We start from the raw sequence: 19582 nt of genomic DNA, 5'->3' as shown, positions 1-19582 counted from the left end.
GAGATTACAAAGCATTCTGGAGAAGTGGATCAAGGGCATCTGGTGATTGAAGTCCTGGATTTGCGTCTATTTTTTTACATTTCATCGTGTGATCATTTTTGGAAAAAAATATTTTTTCCCCAAAAGGATAATGAAAACATAATCAACTTAAAGATTACAATAATGTGAGGATAAGAGGGAAAAACAAATCCAAACCAATAATTGCTGGTCACATTGACAAAAGGTCAGTTAGGGGGCAGTCCCCTTTGGCATGAAAGTATATATACAAATAAATGTTCAATCAACCACACCCAAATTTCATTTTTGTGCACTTGTGGTCTGGAAGCTTCTTCATGGTATCTTCTCCAACAGTTCAGTTTCTGGATTCAGAGAGGTATCATCTTTCTTTACCTAAAATTCTTCTCAAAAAGAATTTAAACTTTGCAATTTAAATAATAATATATATATATATTTATATATATATATATATTTTTTACATTTCCCCATGTTGTGGGTGATTGAAAAATACAGGATCACTTTGGGATACATGACTGAGGTATGAGGTATATGAACCAATTGGTAAGAGAAATTAAAAAGACATCAGAAAAATGCAAATAAAAAAATTTCTGGATGAAAATATAGACTATCAAAGTCTTATGTGTAAAAATTCCAAGTAAAAAGAAAAATAAATCTATAATAGGTCCTTGAATCAGGGCCCAATTAAAATGATCGAAGCAATGATGCATCTACCCAGTCAGTAGCCAGGACTACAAAAAGTTACCACATTATGGAAGGCAGAAAAGGGGACCAGATTATAGGAGCCAAGGTTTTGAGGATACTCATCTGTGAGTATCTTCAGAGTGAGTGTGGACACAAGGAAAGCCTATGTAATTACAAAGTTAAACACAGTAACCTCGAGTCTTCACACTAGGTTCAAGACCTTTGTATTGTCTTAGAAGTGCATCAATCCATCCTGGATTGGCTTTTCTTTGGCTCTGTGCAATGGCTCTTGTGTGTATATCTTTTCCTGGAATCAGACAGAATCATTTAAGCAAAATCCCATAATTTTTCAAATAATTAGTGGCATCATTTTTATAGTGACAAGCTATTTGGGATATGCATTGGCAAATGTATCTTAAACTTATAGTACTGAAAAGTCAAAAAGTTAAAGAAAATCTTAATGCTGGTGACATGTGCTTCAAATATAAAAAGGAGAGAAAAAATGAAAAAAAAACTGGGAAAGTATATAGCACATGCAAGAAAAATATAATAATAAAAGTCTTTAAAAAATTCAAAAATATAGCTTATAATCATTGACACTCTGTGTCAGCTAAGAAAATATAAAATGCAAGGCTTTCTCACCAAAAATGAGATCCATTTCCTCTTCATGCCTGGCCATGATCTACTGTGAATGAATGCAAATGAATTGAACAAGGTAACAATTTTTCATTTTTAAAAATACAGTAGTACAAATATGTAGATATCAATATCCCCAAAATTCTCAATAGCCCAATTACTTACAATAGCAAACAAACACAGTATCATATGTCACATAAGTTGCTGTATGGCATTTTTTAAAACCTATGAATTGATGGATATTTGTCACAATTTTTTACAAATGTAGCAATATTTCAACCTTGGTAATAAACATATTTTTAAACAAAGTAAAATTCATTTTGGGTTTAGAACATCATGAAATCTATATATCATTCTGGTGGAAGTAAAGTAGTGAGCTGAAGAGTATAAATGAGAGATGCTCCTTTTTTGGAGGCTATTTTTAGGGGTACAAATGCCCTGAGATTAACTGCCCAACTTCCATTCACATATTTAGAAATGTGGGAAGGTTGGGGGTTATAAAATGTATTTCACTTCAGCTATGGGCCTTACCTTGTGGTAGGGGCAGGCAAAAATGACCAGAGATTGTTTAAAAAATTCCAAAATTCATATTTTAAAAATCCTTAAAATCATTTCAGATATTTAGCACATTAAATTTTCCAAAGGTTGTTATAGCTTTGTAACCAGTTCTGAAGAAGTCCATCTATCCTCCATGTAATAATTTACAAAGGCAAAATGAGAAGGGCTGTTTTTTCCTAATGGTCTTAATTGCAATGATATTAGGGGAAAAGCAACAGAATTTTAAAACTCAGTACATTAAATGAACAGTATAACAGAATAATATTGAATCCAGTAATATATGAACTTAAAATCACAAAGTTAAATCTTAAACAAAACAGTCAGGAAAATGCAATAGAAATTCAGAGATCTGTATAAAATATTGGAGTCTGAAATGCCTTAAATATATGTAACCTCCAGTCTTTAAAGTTCCTTAGGTGTGTGTGTTTTTTTTTTAATTATTAATTATCTACTTAAATGTCTATTATCGGAAGACAGAGTAGTAAGGGCTAGGCAATGGGTGTTAAGGGACCCATCCAGGGCCCCACAGCTGGGAAGTATCTGAGGCCAGATTTTAACCCAGGACCTCATGTCTTTAGGCCTGGCTCTCAGTTCACATTTGCCCCTTCAAAGTTAAAGTTCACACAGGTGAAATCAATGAAATTACCAGAACAGTCAAAAGGTATCCTTTTAAATAGCCCATTGCTTTTAAGTTCCTGTTTGGAAAAGTCTGTTTCTTCTCCTCTCCCTTTTTTCTCTCCCCTGCTATGATCAGCCCACATGGTCAATACCCAAGTTATTTTGTTTTTTTTTTTTTTGTTTGTTTGTGTGTTTTTTACTGGCTAGATTTTGATCCTGAAGAAACTGGATCTTCTAGCAGCCTCGGTTTTGGGCGATGAACCATCTGGGTCAGAGGCCAGTTTTTGCTGGACTAGGATTGGCTGGGCCAAACGGGCGAGAGACCACTGGGTTGGGCCAGGGCAGAAACACAGGGCTGAGAGCCGGAGCACCAGGTGAGGACGGAGAGAGGTCAGGATCAGGGGCTGCAGGCAGGAACACATGCAGGCAGGGAGAAGTGGCCAGGAACCAGGTGAGAGGCAAACAGCAAACTGGCAGGCAGGGCCAGGAGCTAATGGCTGGAAGGAGCAGCAACTTTGCAAGGGTAAAAAAACCTCAGCCAGAGAAACATGGATCAAAAAAAAATTTCTAGGCACTAGCTATTAAAAGCTGAACTTAAGATCAGTAAAGAAAAGAATCAGAAGATTGAGATATTTCATTTTCCCAAAGTGATAATCCAAATGTAAAGATTGAAATTTAGGGGATACCGATAGAGGTAGAAATTAGTTTCTCTCTGCAAGGAGTATTATTTTTTTAGAGGTTTATTAAAGGTTAAGGATTAAAGAAAATACAGAATAAGAAAGGACATGCCCAGGCCAGAGAGGCCTAGACAGGATAACCTCACATCATGGAAGATATGCATTTGCTCCAAAACAGAAGTCCAAAAGATCTGAGCTTATTCAAAACCAGGTTTAAATACCCCATCTTGCTCTCAACTCAGCTGAGATTACAAAGCATTCTGGGGAAGTAGAGCAAGTGCTTCTGGCGATTGAAGTTCTGGATTCAAGTCTATTTTTTACACAGGTAAGAAAGTTTGTGTATGTAAAAAGATTAAGAATATAATTGCAAGGTAGTTGAGTAATTGTCTTAAGTGTATGTTACTATATTATGTGACATTTTAAAGTGTTGACTGCCATAAACTGTGGTGGTTAAAAGAGTGGATGACATAAACTGTAAGAGTTAAAATGGTTGAAGGCTGTAAACTGTAGTGAGTAAAGTAGTGGAAGATATAAATTATAGTAGATATAAGAGTGGGTGAGTAAATTGTGACCGCAGAAAATATATTTCACTACAGTGTCTTGTTTTAAATCAAATATAAGGTGGTCACCAGGGAAATATTCCCAATTATTCAAATATACCTAAGTCAACTGGGTTTTATAGAATTTAATTAATAATACAATGAGGAATTAAAGAGAGAGAGAAAGAGAGAAAAAGGGGAATAATGAGAAAAGAATAGACCGGCCCAGGGTAGCCCTGGCCAACCCAGGCCTAAGTCCTAAAAGAAAAGATCAGTCAGTCAGTTATCACACACCATAAGATCTGTTCAAGCAAGGATTCTGGGGGACAGAGTCAGAGAGCCTCCCTTGAGAGACCTCCTTAGAGATTGTCCTTCAAGAGATTCTTCTCAAGAGACCCTCCTTAGAGCCTGTCTCTCAAGAGCTCCTTCTCAAGAGATTCATTTCTCAAGAGATTCTTTTTTCTTATATAGGGGGTTTTCTCCTATGTCACCTCCCCTAAGTTCTTCTATCTACCAATCACAGTAGCCATTTTCCAAAGGAGAACCCATTCTGAATTCACAGCTGAGTGAACTAATCCCTTTAGTAAATTTGAACCAGAAAAAAACTTCTGAATAAGTTTTCACCTCTTTGTTCCTTGCAAATTCACAAGTTGCCTGACCTTTATATGTACTTAGCACCCTATTGTATTAATTCTAAAAATAGACATGGCTTAAGTATGGGTGTAAGCATTTCTCATTGTTCAGCAAGGAGTTTTCTCCCCTAAAGCAGTCCTAAGTATGGGTGGAGTAGAGGCCCTCCCATTTCTGATCCAAGTAGAGTTCTCACATTTTAGATCTAAGTAGATTCACTGTTTAAAATGGGAAATGGTCTTAACCAAATGTTCTAAGGTAGAGTCTGAGAAACTTCAAGATTCACAATTAATCATAAGTATGTTACTATTTTAATACTCACTATGTGATTATATATTAAACTATTCTTTATGTTAAGTTGATTCATGTAAGGGTGGATAACTGTAACTGGGCAGCCAGATCAACTAGGAGGCCAGATCACCTGGGTGGCCAAAACAGAAGGGTGGCTAGACCAGATGTTTACTCAAGAAGGCTTCTAGAGGTCTTGGGGTTGGTAATTTTTCAGAAATGGGGGGTTGGAGATTTACTGTCAAGGACAGATGTGAAATGATAAAAAAGTGTATATATATATATATATATATATATATATATATATATATATATGTATATATATATATATATCACAGCTTACTGGGGACATTTGTAGATCTCTGACATGTTTGCCTTGACCTCCAATTAAAGTCAGAATTTGCTCAGAGAGTACATTGCCCAGTCTTTTTTCTTCATTTATGTTTATCATTGGAACAGAATGAAAAATTGGACTATCGTTCAACTGTTTAAAAAGAACATTAACTTAGCCAAAATGGTAAAGAGATATTCAACAAGGATATTCTTTAAATATATGAATATTTATTCAATTGAGTAGAGGTCTGTTTTCTGTTTCTCATTTATCTTTTGTACTCAGGCAATGAGGAAGTGATCTCAACAGCTAAAGCCTTAGTCCTTTAAATGAAGAAAGTCTCAAGGATTGCCTCAATACCTTTTTAAGGAAAAACAAGTTTAACTTACATGGATCAGAGTTAAGATATACTTTTCCCACAACATGGAAAGATTCTTTTGAATATTAAACAAATAAATCTAAAACCAAGTGATATCGTTATTTCAATTAATCCCTATAGGTAGAGAGTTAACTAAAAAAATGCCCTTTATTCCCATTATTATATGACACAACTGAAGAAAAGTTAGACATATTATCGGGAAAAATAAATTAAAAGCCAAAACATCAACAAAGAAGTTTTATTTTTGCAATTAGTAGTATGGTTTAATTTTTTTAAATCAAATAAATTAAGTATTACAACTATTATTTGGTTAAAATTTAATATTTCTTCATAATGATGATGAAACCAGGAGGAAAGGATAAAGAATAATCTGTTCAAAAACATTGTAGAATATAAAATATATCTGAGAGTCAATAAAGGAAATAAGTAAACACAATTCAGTAGACATTGTTCAGCTGAACTGAACCAAACTGAAAAGTATAATAAAATGATGATTCTGCTTGCTTCACTTATAAATTTTATATTATTCCAGAAGTAGACAAAAATAATTTCATATATTCATGTACAATTATGGTTTTCATCATTCACAAAGTTATTGAAGTGCAATATATATAAAATTAACTTAAATTAGCAGTGTACAAATAGATAGGAGTAAAGAAAAATAATGAGCTCCATTTTAAATATGTTTAGTTTGAGAGTTATGTTCTATATTCAACTGGAACTCTCCAGCAGGAAAGGGTTAATTTTTATTCATATTTTTTAATAGAGGTAGGAAGAGAGATTTTGCCTGGACATACAGATTTTGGAATCTACTAGATAAAGATATTACTTTCTTTGGTAATTTCCAAAGAGATTACAAATAATAAAGAATGAACCATTATTATACACAAAGAATGACATTTCTCACTTGAAAAAAGAAACAAATTCTTAAGATTCTATACACTTTGAAACTCATAATGCCTTTGTTCTGTAGTGTGAAATTTAATGAATTGCTTTGGTTAAAAAGAAAATAATCACTTGGTACCCAATATTCTTTTAATAACCCCTTCTAAAATTACCTGGGCTGGAATTCAGAAAATATATGTACAACATATATTCAGTTCCTAGGACCATTCTTGTAGCCTTTTAATTTCATTAAGACTAATTAGACTGAGTCATGCTATTTTGGAATAACCTTTTAGAAACCAAGGTCAACATTTTTTAAAGATGAGGCAGAAAATAGATTTTGGTGAAGGTATGATTCCACCCAAATGAATGGTTCAATGTCCCTGAACAACCTGCAGCAATCTACGAGAAAAAAAAAAAACAAAAAACTATCCTCAAGCAGAGGACAAACTGAGGGAGTAAAAACACCAGGGAAAAGCAACTGCCTGACTATAGAGGGTGAGGGGTCATGATCAAGGAGAGACGCTAAATGAGCGCCCTAATGCAAATACCAACAACAAGGAAATGGATTCAGAGCAAGGACACATGTGATACCCAGACCAATTGTGCGAATGCTAGGGAAGGAGTGGGGGGTTGGAGGGAAGAAAAGAAAATGTTCTGTTTCCAATGAACAATGTATGAAAATGACCAAATAAAATAATATTTTAAAAGATAAAAAAAATGTTAGAACTCCATTTATATGTTTCATTATATATTTCAATTAATTTTCAGGATTGCCAAAAAAAACAGAAGAGCAGCCAAAGTATCAATTAAGTCAAGCAAAATAAGTAGTAATTAAAAGTGAAACCTAATAAAATTTAAACAAATATTCAAGTCTTTAAATTGTGGCATGGGAATTGCAAGTTTAAATGATGAACATAACAAAATTGCGTTAAGTAAATAAGCATTTTGCCTATCTCGTCATTCTTTTAGGAATTCCTTTATTTTTCGAAGGTGTAAGCTATTGATTATAAGTCAGAGTTGAAATCTTAACTACAAGAGACAGAAGGAAGGATCAGTGGAATAGACTTGGGGCATGTGACTTCAGTAAGACAGTCTAAAATAAACCCAAAGATCCATGCTTTGGGGACAAAAATCAACTATTTGACAAAAAACTGCTGGGAAAACTGGAAAACATGGGAGAGATTAGGTTTAGATCAACATCTCACACCCTACACCAAGACAAACTAAACATGAGTGAATTACTTGAATGAAAAGAAGGAAATTATAAGTAAATTAGGTGAACACAGAATACTATACTTGTCAGATCTTTGGGAAAGGAAAGATTTTATGACCAAGAAAGAGTTAGAAAAAATTACAAAATGTAAAATAAATAATGTTGATTACATTAAATTAAAAAGGTTTTGTACAAACAAATGCAATGCAACTAAAATTAGAAGGGAAGTAACAAATTGGGAAATCATCTTCATAACCAAAATATTCAGACAAAGGTCTAATTACTCAAATTTATAAAGAGTTAAATCTATTGTACAAAAAATCAAGCCATTCACCAATTGTTAAATGGGCAAGGGACATGAATGGAAATTTTCAGTAAAAGAAATCAAAATTATTAATAAGCACATGAAAAGTGCTCTAAATCTCTAATAATCAGAGAGGTACAAATTAAAACAACTTGGAGGTATCACCTCACACCTAGCAGATTGGCTAACATGAAAGCAAAGGAAAGTAATAAATGTTGGAGGGGATGTGGCAAAATTGGGACATTAATGCATCGCTGGTGGAGTTGTGAATTGATCCAGCCATTCTGGAAGACAATTTGGAACTATACCCAAAGGACGCTAAAATGTTGTCTGCCCTCTGATACAGACATAGCACTACTGGGTTTGTCCCCAAAGAGCTAATGAGGAAAAGGACTTGTTCAAGAATATTGATAGCTGTGCTTTTTGTGGTGGCAAAGAATTGGAAAATGAGGGAATGCCCTCTGATTGGGGAATGGCTAAAAAATTGTGGTATATATTGGTGATGGAATACTTTTTTTCTCAAAGGAACAATGAACTGGAGGAATTCTGTGTGAACTAGAATGACATCCAGGAATTGAGTCAGAGTGAAAGGAGCAGAACTAGGAGAACATTGTACACAGGAGACTGATATACTGTGGTACAATCAAACATAATGGTCTTCTATGCAATGATCCAGGTCAATTCTGAAGGACTTATGAGGAAGAACACTATCCACATTCAGAGGAAGATCTATGAGAGTGGAAACATAGAAGAAAAACAACTGCTTGGTCACATGGGTCAATGGGGATATGATTGGGGTTATAAACCATAAATGATCAACCTACTGCAAATATCAATAATGTGGAAATAGGTCTTGACCAATGACACATGTAAAACCCAGTGGAATTGTGTGTCAACTATGGGAAGGTGGTTAAGGGTAGAGGAGAAAAACATCATTTTATAATCCTGGAAAAATACTCTAAATTAATCAATAAAAGAAAAGAAAAGAAATCAAAACTATAAATAAACCCATGAAAAATGTTTTAAATCTCTTATAATTAGAGAAATGCAAATCAAAAGAAACCTGATATACCACCTCACACCTAGCAGATTAACTAACATGACAGCAAAGGAAATTAATAAATGTTGGAGGGGATGTGGCAAAATTGAGACATTAATCCATTGCTGGTGGAATTGAGAATTGATCCAACCATTCTTGATGGCAATTTGAAACTATGCCCAAAGGACATTAAAAGACTGCCTTTTGATCCAGCCAGAGCACTGCTGGGTTTGTACCCCAAAGAGATCATAGGGAAAAAGACTTTCACAAAAATATTTATAGCCACACTCATTGTGGTGGCAAAAAATTGGAAAATGAGGCGATGTCCAAGATTGGGGAATGGCTGAACAAATTGTGATATATGTTGCTGATAGAATACTATTGTACTGAATAAGAGAAAAAGGGCATTTTTTTTGATGGAGCTAAGACAATTGTACACAAAATAAAACCAATCATCAAATGACAGTCAAGGGACATGAATAGGCAGTTTTCAGATAAAGATATCAAAACTATCAATAAACACATGAAAATGTGTTCCAAATCTCTCATAATTAGAGAAATATAAATAAAAAAAATCTGAGGTAACACCTCACACCTAGCAGACTGGCCAATAATATGACTTTAAAGGAAAATAATAAATGTTAGAGAGGATGTGTCAAATTTGGGATACTAATGCATTTCTAGTAGTGTTGTAAACTGATCCAACCATTATAGAGGGCAATTTGGAATTTAAGAGCTTTAAAAGAATGCCTACCATTTGATCCAGTCATACCACTGCTGGGTTTGCATCCCAAAGAGATAATGAGGAAAAATACATGTAGAAAAATATTTATAGCTACACTTATTTATAGTGTAAAAATATTGGAAAATCCTCATTTGAGGAATGACTGAACAAATTGTGGCATCTGATGGTGATGGAATATTATTGTGCTGAGAGGAATGGTGAACTGGAGAAATTCCATATGAAGTGGAAAGACTTCCAGGAATTCATCCAGAAAGAAAGGAGCAGAACCAGGAGAACCTTATACACAGAGACTGATACATTATGGCACAATCAAATGTAATGGACTTCTCTACTAACAGTATTGCAAGGATCCAGGACAATTCTGAGGAACTTATTAGAAAGAATGCTATTAACATTCAGAGGAAGAACAGTGGAAATAAAAACACAAAAGGAAAAAGACTGCTTAGTCATATGGGTTGATGGGGATATGATTGTGGATGTAGACTCTGAATGATTACCTTAGAGCAATTATCATTAATATACACAGTATATTGATCAATGATACAAGGAAAACCCAGTATAATTGTGTATCAGCTGGGGGTGGGGGAGGATGTAAAGAACATGAATCATGTAACCATGGAAAAATATTCAAAATTAATTAATTAAATAAAAATTTTCAATTAGAACATTAAAAATGAAATCTTGGCTAAAAAGATGACTTTCTGTATACAATTTCAATATAATAATGACCATTATAGAATCATAGAACTAGAGTAAGGGGTCTTATCTTTTACAATATAATGAAAATAATGACATTGATTGCATCAATTATAAGTTTAGTGTTATTCCAGGAATGTATAGAGGTATATAAACTAATAATTTCATTGCATATATCCTAAATTATAATTATGGTCATAGTTGACTGAGTCTTAACCCTTCTCAAAGTTATAGAACTATAATCTGGATAAAACTTGCAGAAAGTAGTAATGCATTTAAAAATTGTTAAGAAACACTGCTCAAGTGTTTTTTTTTTTTACAGATTTTACAGATGAGAAAAATGAGGGGGGGGTAAAATTTTGCTCAAGAAAATCTGATAGGAACCATCAGATGAAGTATCTGAATCCATATCTTCTAAACCAGAGACAATATTCTTTTCATTGTACCATTATGAAGGACTGTAGTTTTGATAGACAGAAGAGAATAAAGCAAGCCATAATATCTAGGTATTAGATAATGTTATGGTATTTCTGCAGAAATACGGGTATATTACACACTAGGAGAAATGTTGGCATATGCAATGGAAAGGGAAGCCTTCTTGCATGGGTGATGGTAAGGGGAAATTTGTTGATGAGAGAGCATGGTGATGAATTAAGGACATTTAGTGGAGGAGTAAAATAAGTGCCAATAAAAATCACCTGAGAGTGTGTGATGTATTCTTGCATTTGAAGTTCTTTTCATGTATAGGTATAAAGGGTGCTCCTAGTTGTTACTAGGTTCAGGAATATAAGTTTACTGACTGCTTTTTTTTTTTACCACATATGTATAGGCTATCTTTCCCATTAAAGGAGAGGGGGAAATAAGGACTTATTAAGTTACTATTATATCAGAGGAACTATGCTAAGTTTTATATTTCATATATTTTATATGTCTCTTGATCTTCATGACATCTCTGAAGGGTCAATACTCTTATTATCCTCATTTTACACCTGAGGTAACTGAGGTGGATAAAGAATAAGTAATTTTCTCAGGGTCACACAATTAAGTGTTTGAGGTTAGGTTTTGATTTAAGTCTTCTTGATTCCTGGCTGAGCTGTCTATTCATAACACCTCTGTCCATTAGAATGAAAGCACTTTGTTCCAGAACTATCTTTGTATTTTCTTTGTATTCCCATCAATTATCCCAGTGCCTGGGTCATTGCAAGTCCTTAATAAATTATTGGTGGAGTAAGTTAAAATGAAATCAAACATATAATAAAGTTAGCAATGTTGTAAATATGCAGCTAACTGATCACTGTCATCTATCTATTTATATCATCTTTCTCTTATCTCCTTTCTTCTTACAACTCTCTACATCTGTGTAGATGTATATGTGTAGGTGTGTAATGTAATCAATCTGTATCTATGCATTATGTCCATCTGCTTGTCTATCCATCTACAAGACAAATTTTTATCTTATATAAATATATATGTGCATATATTTCTATATATACTTATACTTAAATAGATATGTATGCTTATAGGCAAATGTCTCCAGACGTATTTTTTACTTTCACTTCACAGATTGATTGTTTTTTTTTCTTTTGTAATGCTTCTTTTTTCCACAATTATATGTAAAATCAACTTCTTATATTTATTTTCTGTGATTTTGAGTTACAAATATTTTTCCTTCTTCCCCCCCTTCATGAGGGAATAAAATTTTGATATTAGTTATCTATTTGATTATGTATGTATAATCATATGAAATATATTTAAATAACGTTGTGGGATTCTGTTTCCTAAATCACTCTGCTATCTGTTTATATTTTATGGATGAATTCATACCACTACATTCATGATTATGATTACTAAATGTGCATTTCCCGCCATCTTATTTCCCACTTGTTTATTCTTATTTCTCTCCTTTCTACCTTTTACTATGCGCTGTTCTTTCACTTCTGATCACTACCTCCCTCAATTCAAATTTATTTCTATCACTCCCCTCTTCTTTGAGCATATCATAGGAACTTTTCTTGATTGTTTCATGTGATATTGTGTCTAGGATCTTTTTTCCTTACCATTACTTTCAGGTAGTCCAATAATTCTTAAATTATCAACCCATGAAAGTTGTTTTAAAAAAATATTTTGCATTTTTTCACTCTTTCAAATTTTTTTCTTGATGTCTCATGGAGTCATTAATATCTTTTTTTAAATGATATTTTATTTGATCATTTCCAAGTATTATTCATTAAAGACAAAGATCATTTTCTTTTCCTCCCCCCCCAACCCCCATAGCTGATGCATGATTCCACTGGCGTATCACGTGTTCTTGATTTGAACCCATTGTCATGTTGTTAGTATTTGCATTAGAGTGTTCATTTAGAGTCTCTCATCTATCATATCCCCTCAACCGCTGTAGTTGGGCAGTAGCTTTTCCTCGGTGTTTCTACTCCCACAGTTTGTCCTCTGCTTATGAATAGAGTTTTTTCTCCTAGAACCCTCTGGATTGTTCAGGGACATTAAACCACTACTAATGGAGAAGACCATTATGTTAAATTATACCACAGTGTATTAGTCTCTGTGTACAATGTTCTCCTGGTTCTGCTCCTCTCGCTCTGCATCACTTCCTGGAGGTTGTTCCAGTCTCCATGGAATTCCTCCACTTTTTTATTCCTTTTTGCACAATAGTATTCCATCACCAAAATACACCAGAATTTGTTCAGCCATTCCCCAATTGAAGGGAGTCCCCTCGTTTTCCAATTTTTGGCCACCACAAAGAGCGCAGCTATGAATATTTTTGTACAAGTCTTTTAGTCCATTATCTCTTTGGGGTACAAACCAAGCAGTGCTATGGCTGGATCAAAGGGTAGACATTCTTTTGTCTCCCATTGGGCATTGTGACAAATTGCCCTCCAGAATGGTTGGATCAGTTCACAACTCCACCAGCAATGAATTAATATCCCTACTTTACCACATCCCCTCCAGCATTCATTACTTTCCTTTGCTATCATATTAGCCAATCTGCAAGGTGTAAGGTGATACCTCAGAGTTGTTTTGATTTGCATCTCTCTGATTATAAGAGATTTAGAACACTTCTTCATGTGCTTATTAATAGTTTTGATTTCCTTATCTGAAAACTTCCTATCCATGTCCCTTGCCCATTTATCAATTGGAGAATGGCTTGGGTTTTTGTACAATAGATTTAGCTCTTTATAAATTTGAGTAATTAAACTTTTGTCAGAGGTTTTTATAAAGATTTTTTCCCAATTTGTTGTTTCCCTTCTGATTTTAGATACATTAGTTTTGTTTGTACAAAAGTTTTTTAATATGATGTAGTGGAAATTATTTATTTTACATTTTGTGACTCTTTCTATGTCTTGCATGGTTTTAAAGTCTTTCCCCTCCCAAAGGTCTAACATGTATACTATTCTGTGTTTACCCAATTTACTTATGGTTTCCTTCTATATGTTTAAGTCACTCACCCATTTTGAATTTATCTTGGTGTAGGGTGTGAGGTGTTGATCAATTCCTAATCTCTCCCACACTGTCTTCCAATTTTCTCAGCAGTTTTTATCTAATAGTGGATTTTTGTTCCAAAAGTTGGGATCTTTGGGTTTATCGTATAGTGTCTTGCTGAGGTCGCTTGCCCCCAGTCTATTCCACTGATCCTACTTTCTGTCTCTTATCCAGTACCATATTGTTTTGATGACTGCTGCTTTGTAATATAGTTTAAGGTCCAGGACTGTAAGGCTCCCATCATTTGTCTTTTTTTTTTCATTATTTCCCTGAATATGCTTGATCTTTTGTTATTCCAAATCAACTTTGTTATGTTTTTTTTCTAAATCAATAAAGAAATATTTTGGGAATTCCATGGGAATGGCATTAAATAGATGAATAAGTTTGGGTAGGATGGTCATTTTTATTATATTGGCTCATCTTGTCCATGAGCAGTTAATGTTTATCCAATTGCTCAAGTCTAGTTTTAGTTGTGTGGCGAGTGTTTTGTAGTTGTGTTCATATAGTTCCTGTGTTTGTCTCGGGAGATAGATTCCTAGGTATTTTGTTTTGTCTAAGGTGATTTTGAATAGGATTTCTCTTTCTAGTTTTGGCTGCTGAGCTGTGTTGGAGATATGTAGAAAAGCTGATGACTTATGTGGGTTTATTTTGTATCCTGCAACTTTGTTAAAGTTGTTGATTATTTCAATTAGCTTTTTAGTTGAATCTCTAGGATTCTTTAAGTAGACCATCATGTCATCTGCAAAGAGTGATAACTTAGTATTCTCCTTACCTATTTTGATGCCTTCAATTTCTTTTTCTTCTCTAATTGCTACTGCTAGTGTTTCTAGTAAAATGTCAAATACTAGAGGTGACAATGGGCATCCTTGTTTCACTCCTGATCTTATTGGGAATGCACCTAGTTTATCCCCATTACAGATGATATTAGCTGATAGTTTTAGACATATATTGTTTATTATTTTTAGGAACGACCCTTCTATTCCTATGCTTTCTAGTGTTTTTAATAGGAATAGGTATTGTATTTTATCAAAGGCTTTTTATGCGTCTATTGAGAAAATCATGAGATTCTTGTTGGTTTGCTTGTTGATGTGGTCAATTATGTGGATTGTTTTCATAATATTGAACCACCCCTGCATCCCTGTTATAAATCCTATTTGATCATGGTGGATGACCTTTCTGATCACTTGCTGGAGTCTTTTTGCTAGTATCCTATTTAAGATTTTTGCATCTATATTCATTAGGGAGATTGGTCTATAGTTTTCTTTCTCTGTTTTTGACCTGCCTGGTTTTGGAATCAGTACCATGTTTGTGTCATTAAAGGAGTTTGGTAGAACTCCCTCTTTGCTTATTATGTCAAATAGTTTGTATAGTATTGGGATTAATTGTTCTCTGAATGTTTGATAGAATTCACTGCTGAATCCATCAGGCACTGGGGATTTTTTCATAGGAAGTTCTTTGATGGCTTGTTGGATTTCATTTTCTGATATGGGATTATTTAAGAATTCTATTTCTTCTTCTGTTAGTCTAGGCAGTTTGTATTTTTGTATATATTCATCCATATCACCTAAATTGGTGTATTTATTGCCATATAAATGGGCAAAGTAATTTTTAATGATTGCCTTAATTTCCTCTGCATTGGAAGTTATAACCCTCTTTTTGTCTTTGATTCTGTTAATTTGCTTTTCTCCTTTCCTTTTTTTAATTAGATTGACCAGTACTTTGTCTATTTTGTTTGTTTTTTCAAAGAACCAACTTCTTGTCTTATTTATTAAATCAATATTTCTATCACTTTCGATTTTATTAATTTCTACCTTAATTTTTAGGATTTCTAGTTCGGTTTTCTGCTCAGGGATTTTAATTTGATCGCTTTCCAGTTTTTTTATTTGCATTTCCAATTGATTGAACTCTACTCTCCCTAGTTTGTGAATATATTCACTCAGGGATATGAAATTACCTCTGATTACCGCTATTCCTGCACCCCAAAAGGTTTGAAAGGATGTCTCTCCATTGTAATTTGTCTCAGTGAAATTATTAATTGTTTCTAAGATTTCTTCTCTAACTAAACAACTTTGGAGTATTATATAGTTTAATTTCCAATTAATTTTTGATTTGGTTTTCCATGTACCATTACTAATCATTATTTTTATTGCCTTGTGATCTGAAAAGGCTGCAATTATTATTTCTGCTTTTCTGCATATGTGTGCCATGTTTCTGTGACCTAATGTATGGTCAATCTTTGTGAATGTGCCATGTGGTACTGAGAAGAAGGGTTATTCCTTTTTATCCCAATTTATTTTTCTCCATATGTCTATTAATTCTATTTTTTCTAAGATTTCATTCACTTCTGTTACCTATTTCTTATTTATTTTTTTATTTGATTTATCTAAATTTGATATTGGTTGGTTTAAGTCTCCCACTAATATGGTTTATTGTCTATTTCTTCCTTCAATTCTCCTAGTTTCTCCATTAAAATTTTGTTTGCTATATTATTTGGTGCATACATATTGATTAATGATATTTCCTCATTGTCTAGAGTCCCTTTTAACAAAATATAATTACCTTCCCTATCCCTTTTGATCAGGTCTATTATTGCTTTGGCTTCATCAGATATCATGATTGCAACTCCTGACTTCTTTCTATCAGTTGAGGCACAGAAGCTCTTACTCCATCTTTTAATTCTGACCTTGTGAGTGTCTACTTGCCTCAAGTGTGTTTCTTGAAGACAACATATGATAGGGTTTTGGATTCTAATCCATTCTGCTATTCGTCTACGTTTTATGGGTGAGTTCATCCCATTCACGTTCAAAGGTATGACTGTCACTGGTGGACTCCCTGGCATTTTGATATCCTTCCCTAATTCTAACCTTTCTTCTTCAGCTCTACCTTTTAGTCCAGTGATTTACTTTGAATCAGTCCCCCTTATCCCCTCCCTTGATATGTTTCCCTTTCTAGTCCCTCCCTTTTTGTTCCCTCCCCTCCCCCCTCTTTTTCCCTCCCTGTTTTGTGTTCCCTCTCCCCTCCCTCCTTGGTTTTCCCTTCTCCCATCCTTTGTTGGGTAAGATAGAATTCACGATCCCAAAGGATATGGATATTCTTCCCTCTCAGAGTTGATTTCCCTGAGATTAAGGTTTAAGTAAAAACTCTCTTCCTAGCCTTCTTATAGGAGTTTTCTTTCCCTCCCCTTCCCATGTGAATCTTTGTGTGAGAAAGATTATTCTATTTGGTCTTTCTTTACCCCCTATTTACACATTACATTTTCCCCACATGTTAGTATACATAGATTGATATAAATGTAGTCCTTATAGAAGAGAATTTGGGTAAAAGAAAAAGATAACATTTTTCTCCTTTTTCCTTTCCTTCATATTTACCTTTTCAGGTATTCCATGCTCTTTGTTTTTCAATATCGAACTTTCCACAGAGCTCTGGTCTTTTCTTTGCAAAAACTTGGAAATCTTCTATTTTGTTGAATGCCCATACTTTCCTTTGGAAGTATATAGTCAGTTTAGCTGGATAGCTTATTCTTGGTTGAAGACCCAGCTCTCTTGTCTTTCTGAAAATCATGTTCCATGCCTTACGATCATTCAGAGTGGAACTTGCAAGGTCTTGTGTGACCCTGATTGGCATTCCTTTATATCAAAATTGTCTTCTGGCTTCTTGTAAGATTTGTTTTTTTGCTTGAAAGCTTTGAAATTTGGCAATTATATTCCTGGGAATTGTCTTTTCGGGATTTAGTGTATAGGGTGTTCTGTGACGTCTGTCAGTGGCTGTATTGCCCCCTTGTTCTAGAATCTCTGGGCAATTTTCTTTGACTTATATCTTGTATTAAGATGCCAAGTTTGCTGTTTATTTCTGACTTTTCTGGAAGTCCAATTATTCTTAAATTATCTCTTCTTAAGAACTTCTGATCAAGATGGCGGCTTAGAGAAAGCTAAAGTTCAGATCTCCGGAAAACCCTTCCCGACCGATCTCAAACTATAAGCTCCTAAGGCGCCGAAATTCAAAATTATCAACAGCATAGACCCTGGGAATCCTCCTCCTGGACGTGGACCTGGATCAAAAGGTACGGCCCCCATCAAAAGCCAGTACCCGAGATCACTTGGACCTCAGGGGTAGGAGCGCAGAGTCCAAGGCTCCGTGAAGCCGCAGCCCCCGTCGTTTGAAACAACAACAACCCTCAGGGCCTTCTATCCGAGTCCCAGTGAAGTCACTGCCCTAGGAGCTCCCCCCCGCCAGAGAGCAGGCTTGTCTGAAACAATAGCAAACCTCAGGGCAGGCAAGACAGCCTCACGGCCTGGATCCTGCTATCCAAGTCTCAGTGAAAGTCACTGCACTCGGAGCTCCGGGAAGCTGCAGCCCATCCCCCCGCAGGAGGACAAAACAGCCTCATGGCCAGCTATTCTGAAGGCAACTTCCGGAAAGCAACCCGACCCAGAGAGCCGGGGGAGAGTGTGGCCTCCTGGTCCGACCCTTCCACTCCAGTTCCAGTGAGACATACTCAATTTAACCCAGGGAAACCTCATAGAACCAACAATCTGCCCAGGACTAAAGCCTCTGAACACCAGACAGAGATAAGAAACGCTAATCCTCCACATTCAGAGATGGCAAACTCCACAGAAGCACAGAAGCACCAAAATACCATGAAAAATAAGAAGAAAGGGGCAACTTTGGACACATTCTATGGAGCCAAAATACAAAATACAGAGGAGATAGAAGAGGAAACACAAGAATATGCTCCAAAAGCTTCCAAAGGAAATGGAAACTCTCCACAAAGCAATGAAGAATTTGAATCAGAAATGACCAAAAAGATGGAAGCCTTCTGGGAGGAAAAGTTGGAAATAATGCAAAAGAAATTCAAGCATCTACAAAACCGGTGTGATGAAACAGAAAAGGAAAACCAGGCTTTAAAGGCCAGAATCAGGCAGCTGGAAGACAACGATCGTGTAAAAGAGCAAGAATTAATAAAGCAAAGCCAAAATACCAAGAAATTAGAAGAGAACATAAAATATCTCAACAACAAGGTGACAGATCTGGAAAATAGAGGGAGAAGAGATAATTTAAGAATAATTGGACTCCCAGAAAAGCCAGAAATAAACACCAAACTGGACATGGTGATACAAGATATAATCAAAGAAAATTGCCCAGAGATTCTAGAACAAGGGGGCAATACAGTCACTGACAGAGCTCACAAAACACCTTCTACACTAAACCCCCAAAAGACAACTCCCAGGAATGCAATTGCCAAATTCCAAAGCTATCAAACAAAAGAAAAAATCCTACAGGAAGCCAGAAAAAGACAATTTAGATATAAATGAATGCCAATCAGGGTCACACAAGACCTTGCAAGTTCTACTCTGAATAATCGTAAGGCATGGAACATGATCTTCAGAAAGGCAAGAGAGCTGGGTTCTCCAACCAAGATTCAACTACCCAGCAAAAATGACTATATACTTCCAAGGGAAAATATGGGCATTCAACAAAATAGAAGATTTCCAACTTTTTGCAAAGAAAAGACCAGAGCTCTGTGGAAAGTTTGACACCGAAAATCAAAGAGCAAGGAATACCTGAAAAGGTAAATATTAAGGAAAGGGGAAAAATGTTATTTTCTTCTTTAACTCAAACTCTCATCTATAAGGACTACATTTATATCAATCTATGTATACTAATATGTGGGGGAAATGTAATGTATAAATAGGGGGTAAAGAAAGACCAAATAGAAAAATCTTTCTCACACAAAGATTGACATGGGAAGGGGAGGGGAAGAAAACTCCTATAAGAAGGAGAGGAAGAGAGGTTTTTTTTTTTACTTAAACCTTAATCTCAGGGAAATCAAGTCTGAGAGGGAAAAAC

This window comes from Monodelphis domestica, chromosome 7, assembly GCF_027887165.1.
Source record: "Monodelphis domestica isolate mMonDom1 chromosome 7, mMonDom1.pri, whole genome shotgun sequence".
NCBI classification, from domain to species: Eukaryota; Metazoa; Chordata; class Mammalia; order Didelphimorphia; family Didelphidae; genus Monodelphis; species Monodelphis domestica.
Note: the sequence above shows the minus strand (reverse complement) of the source record.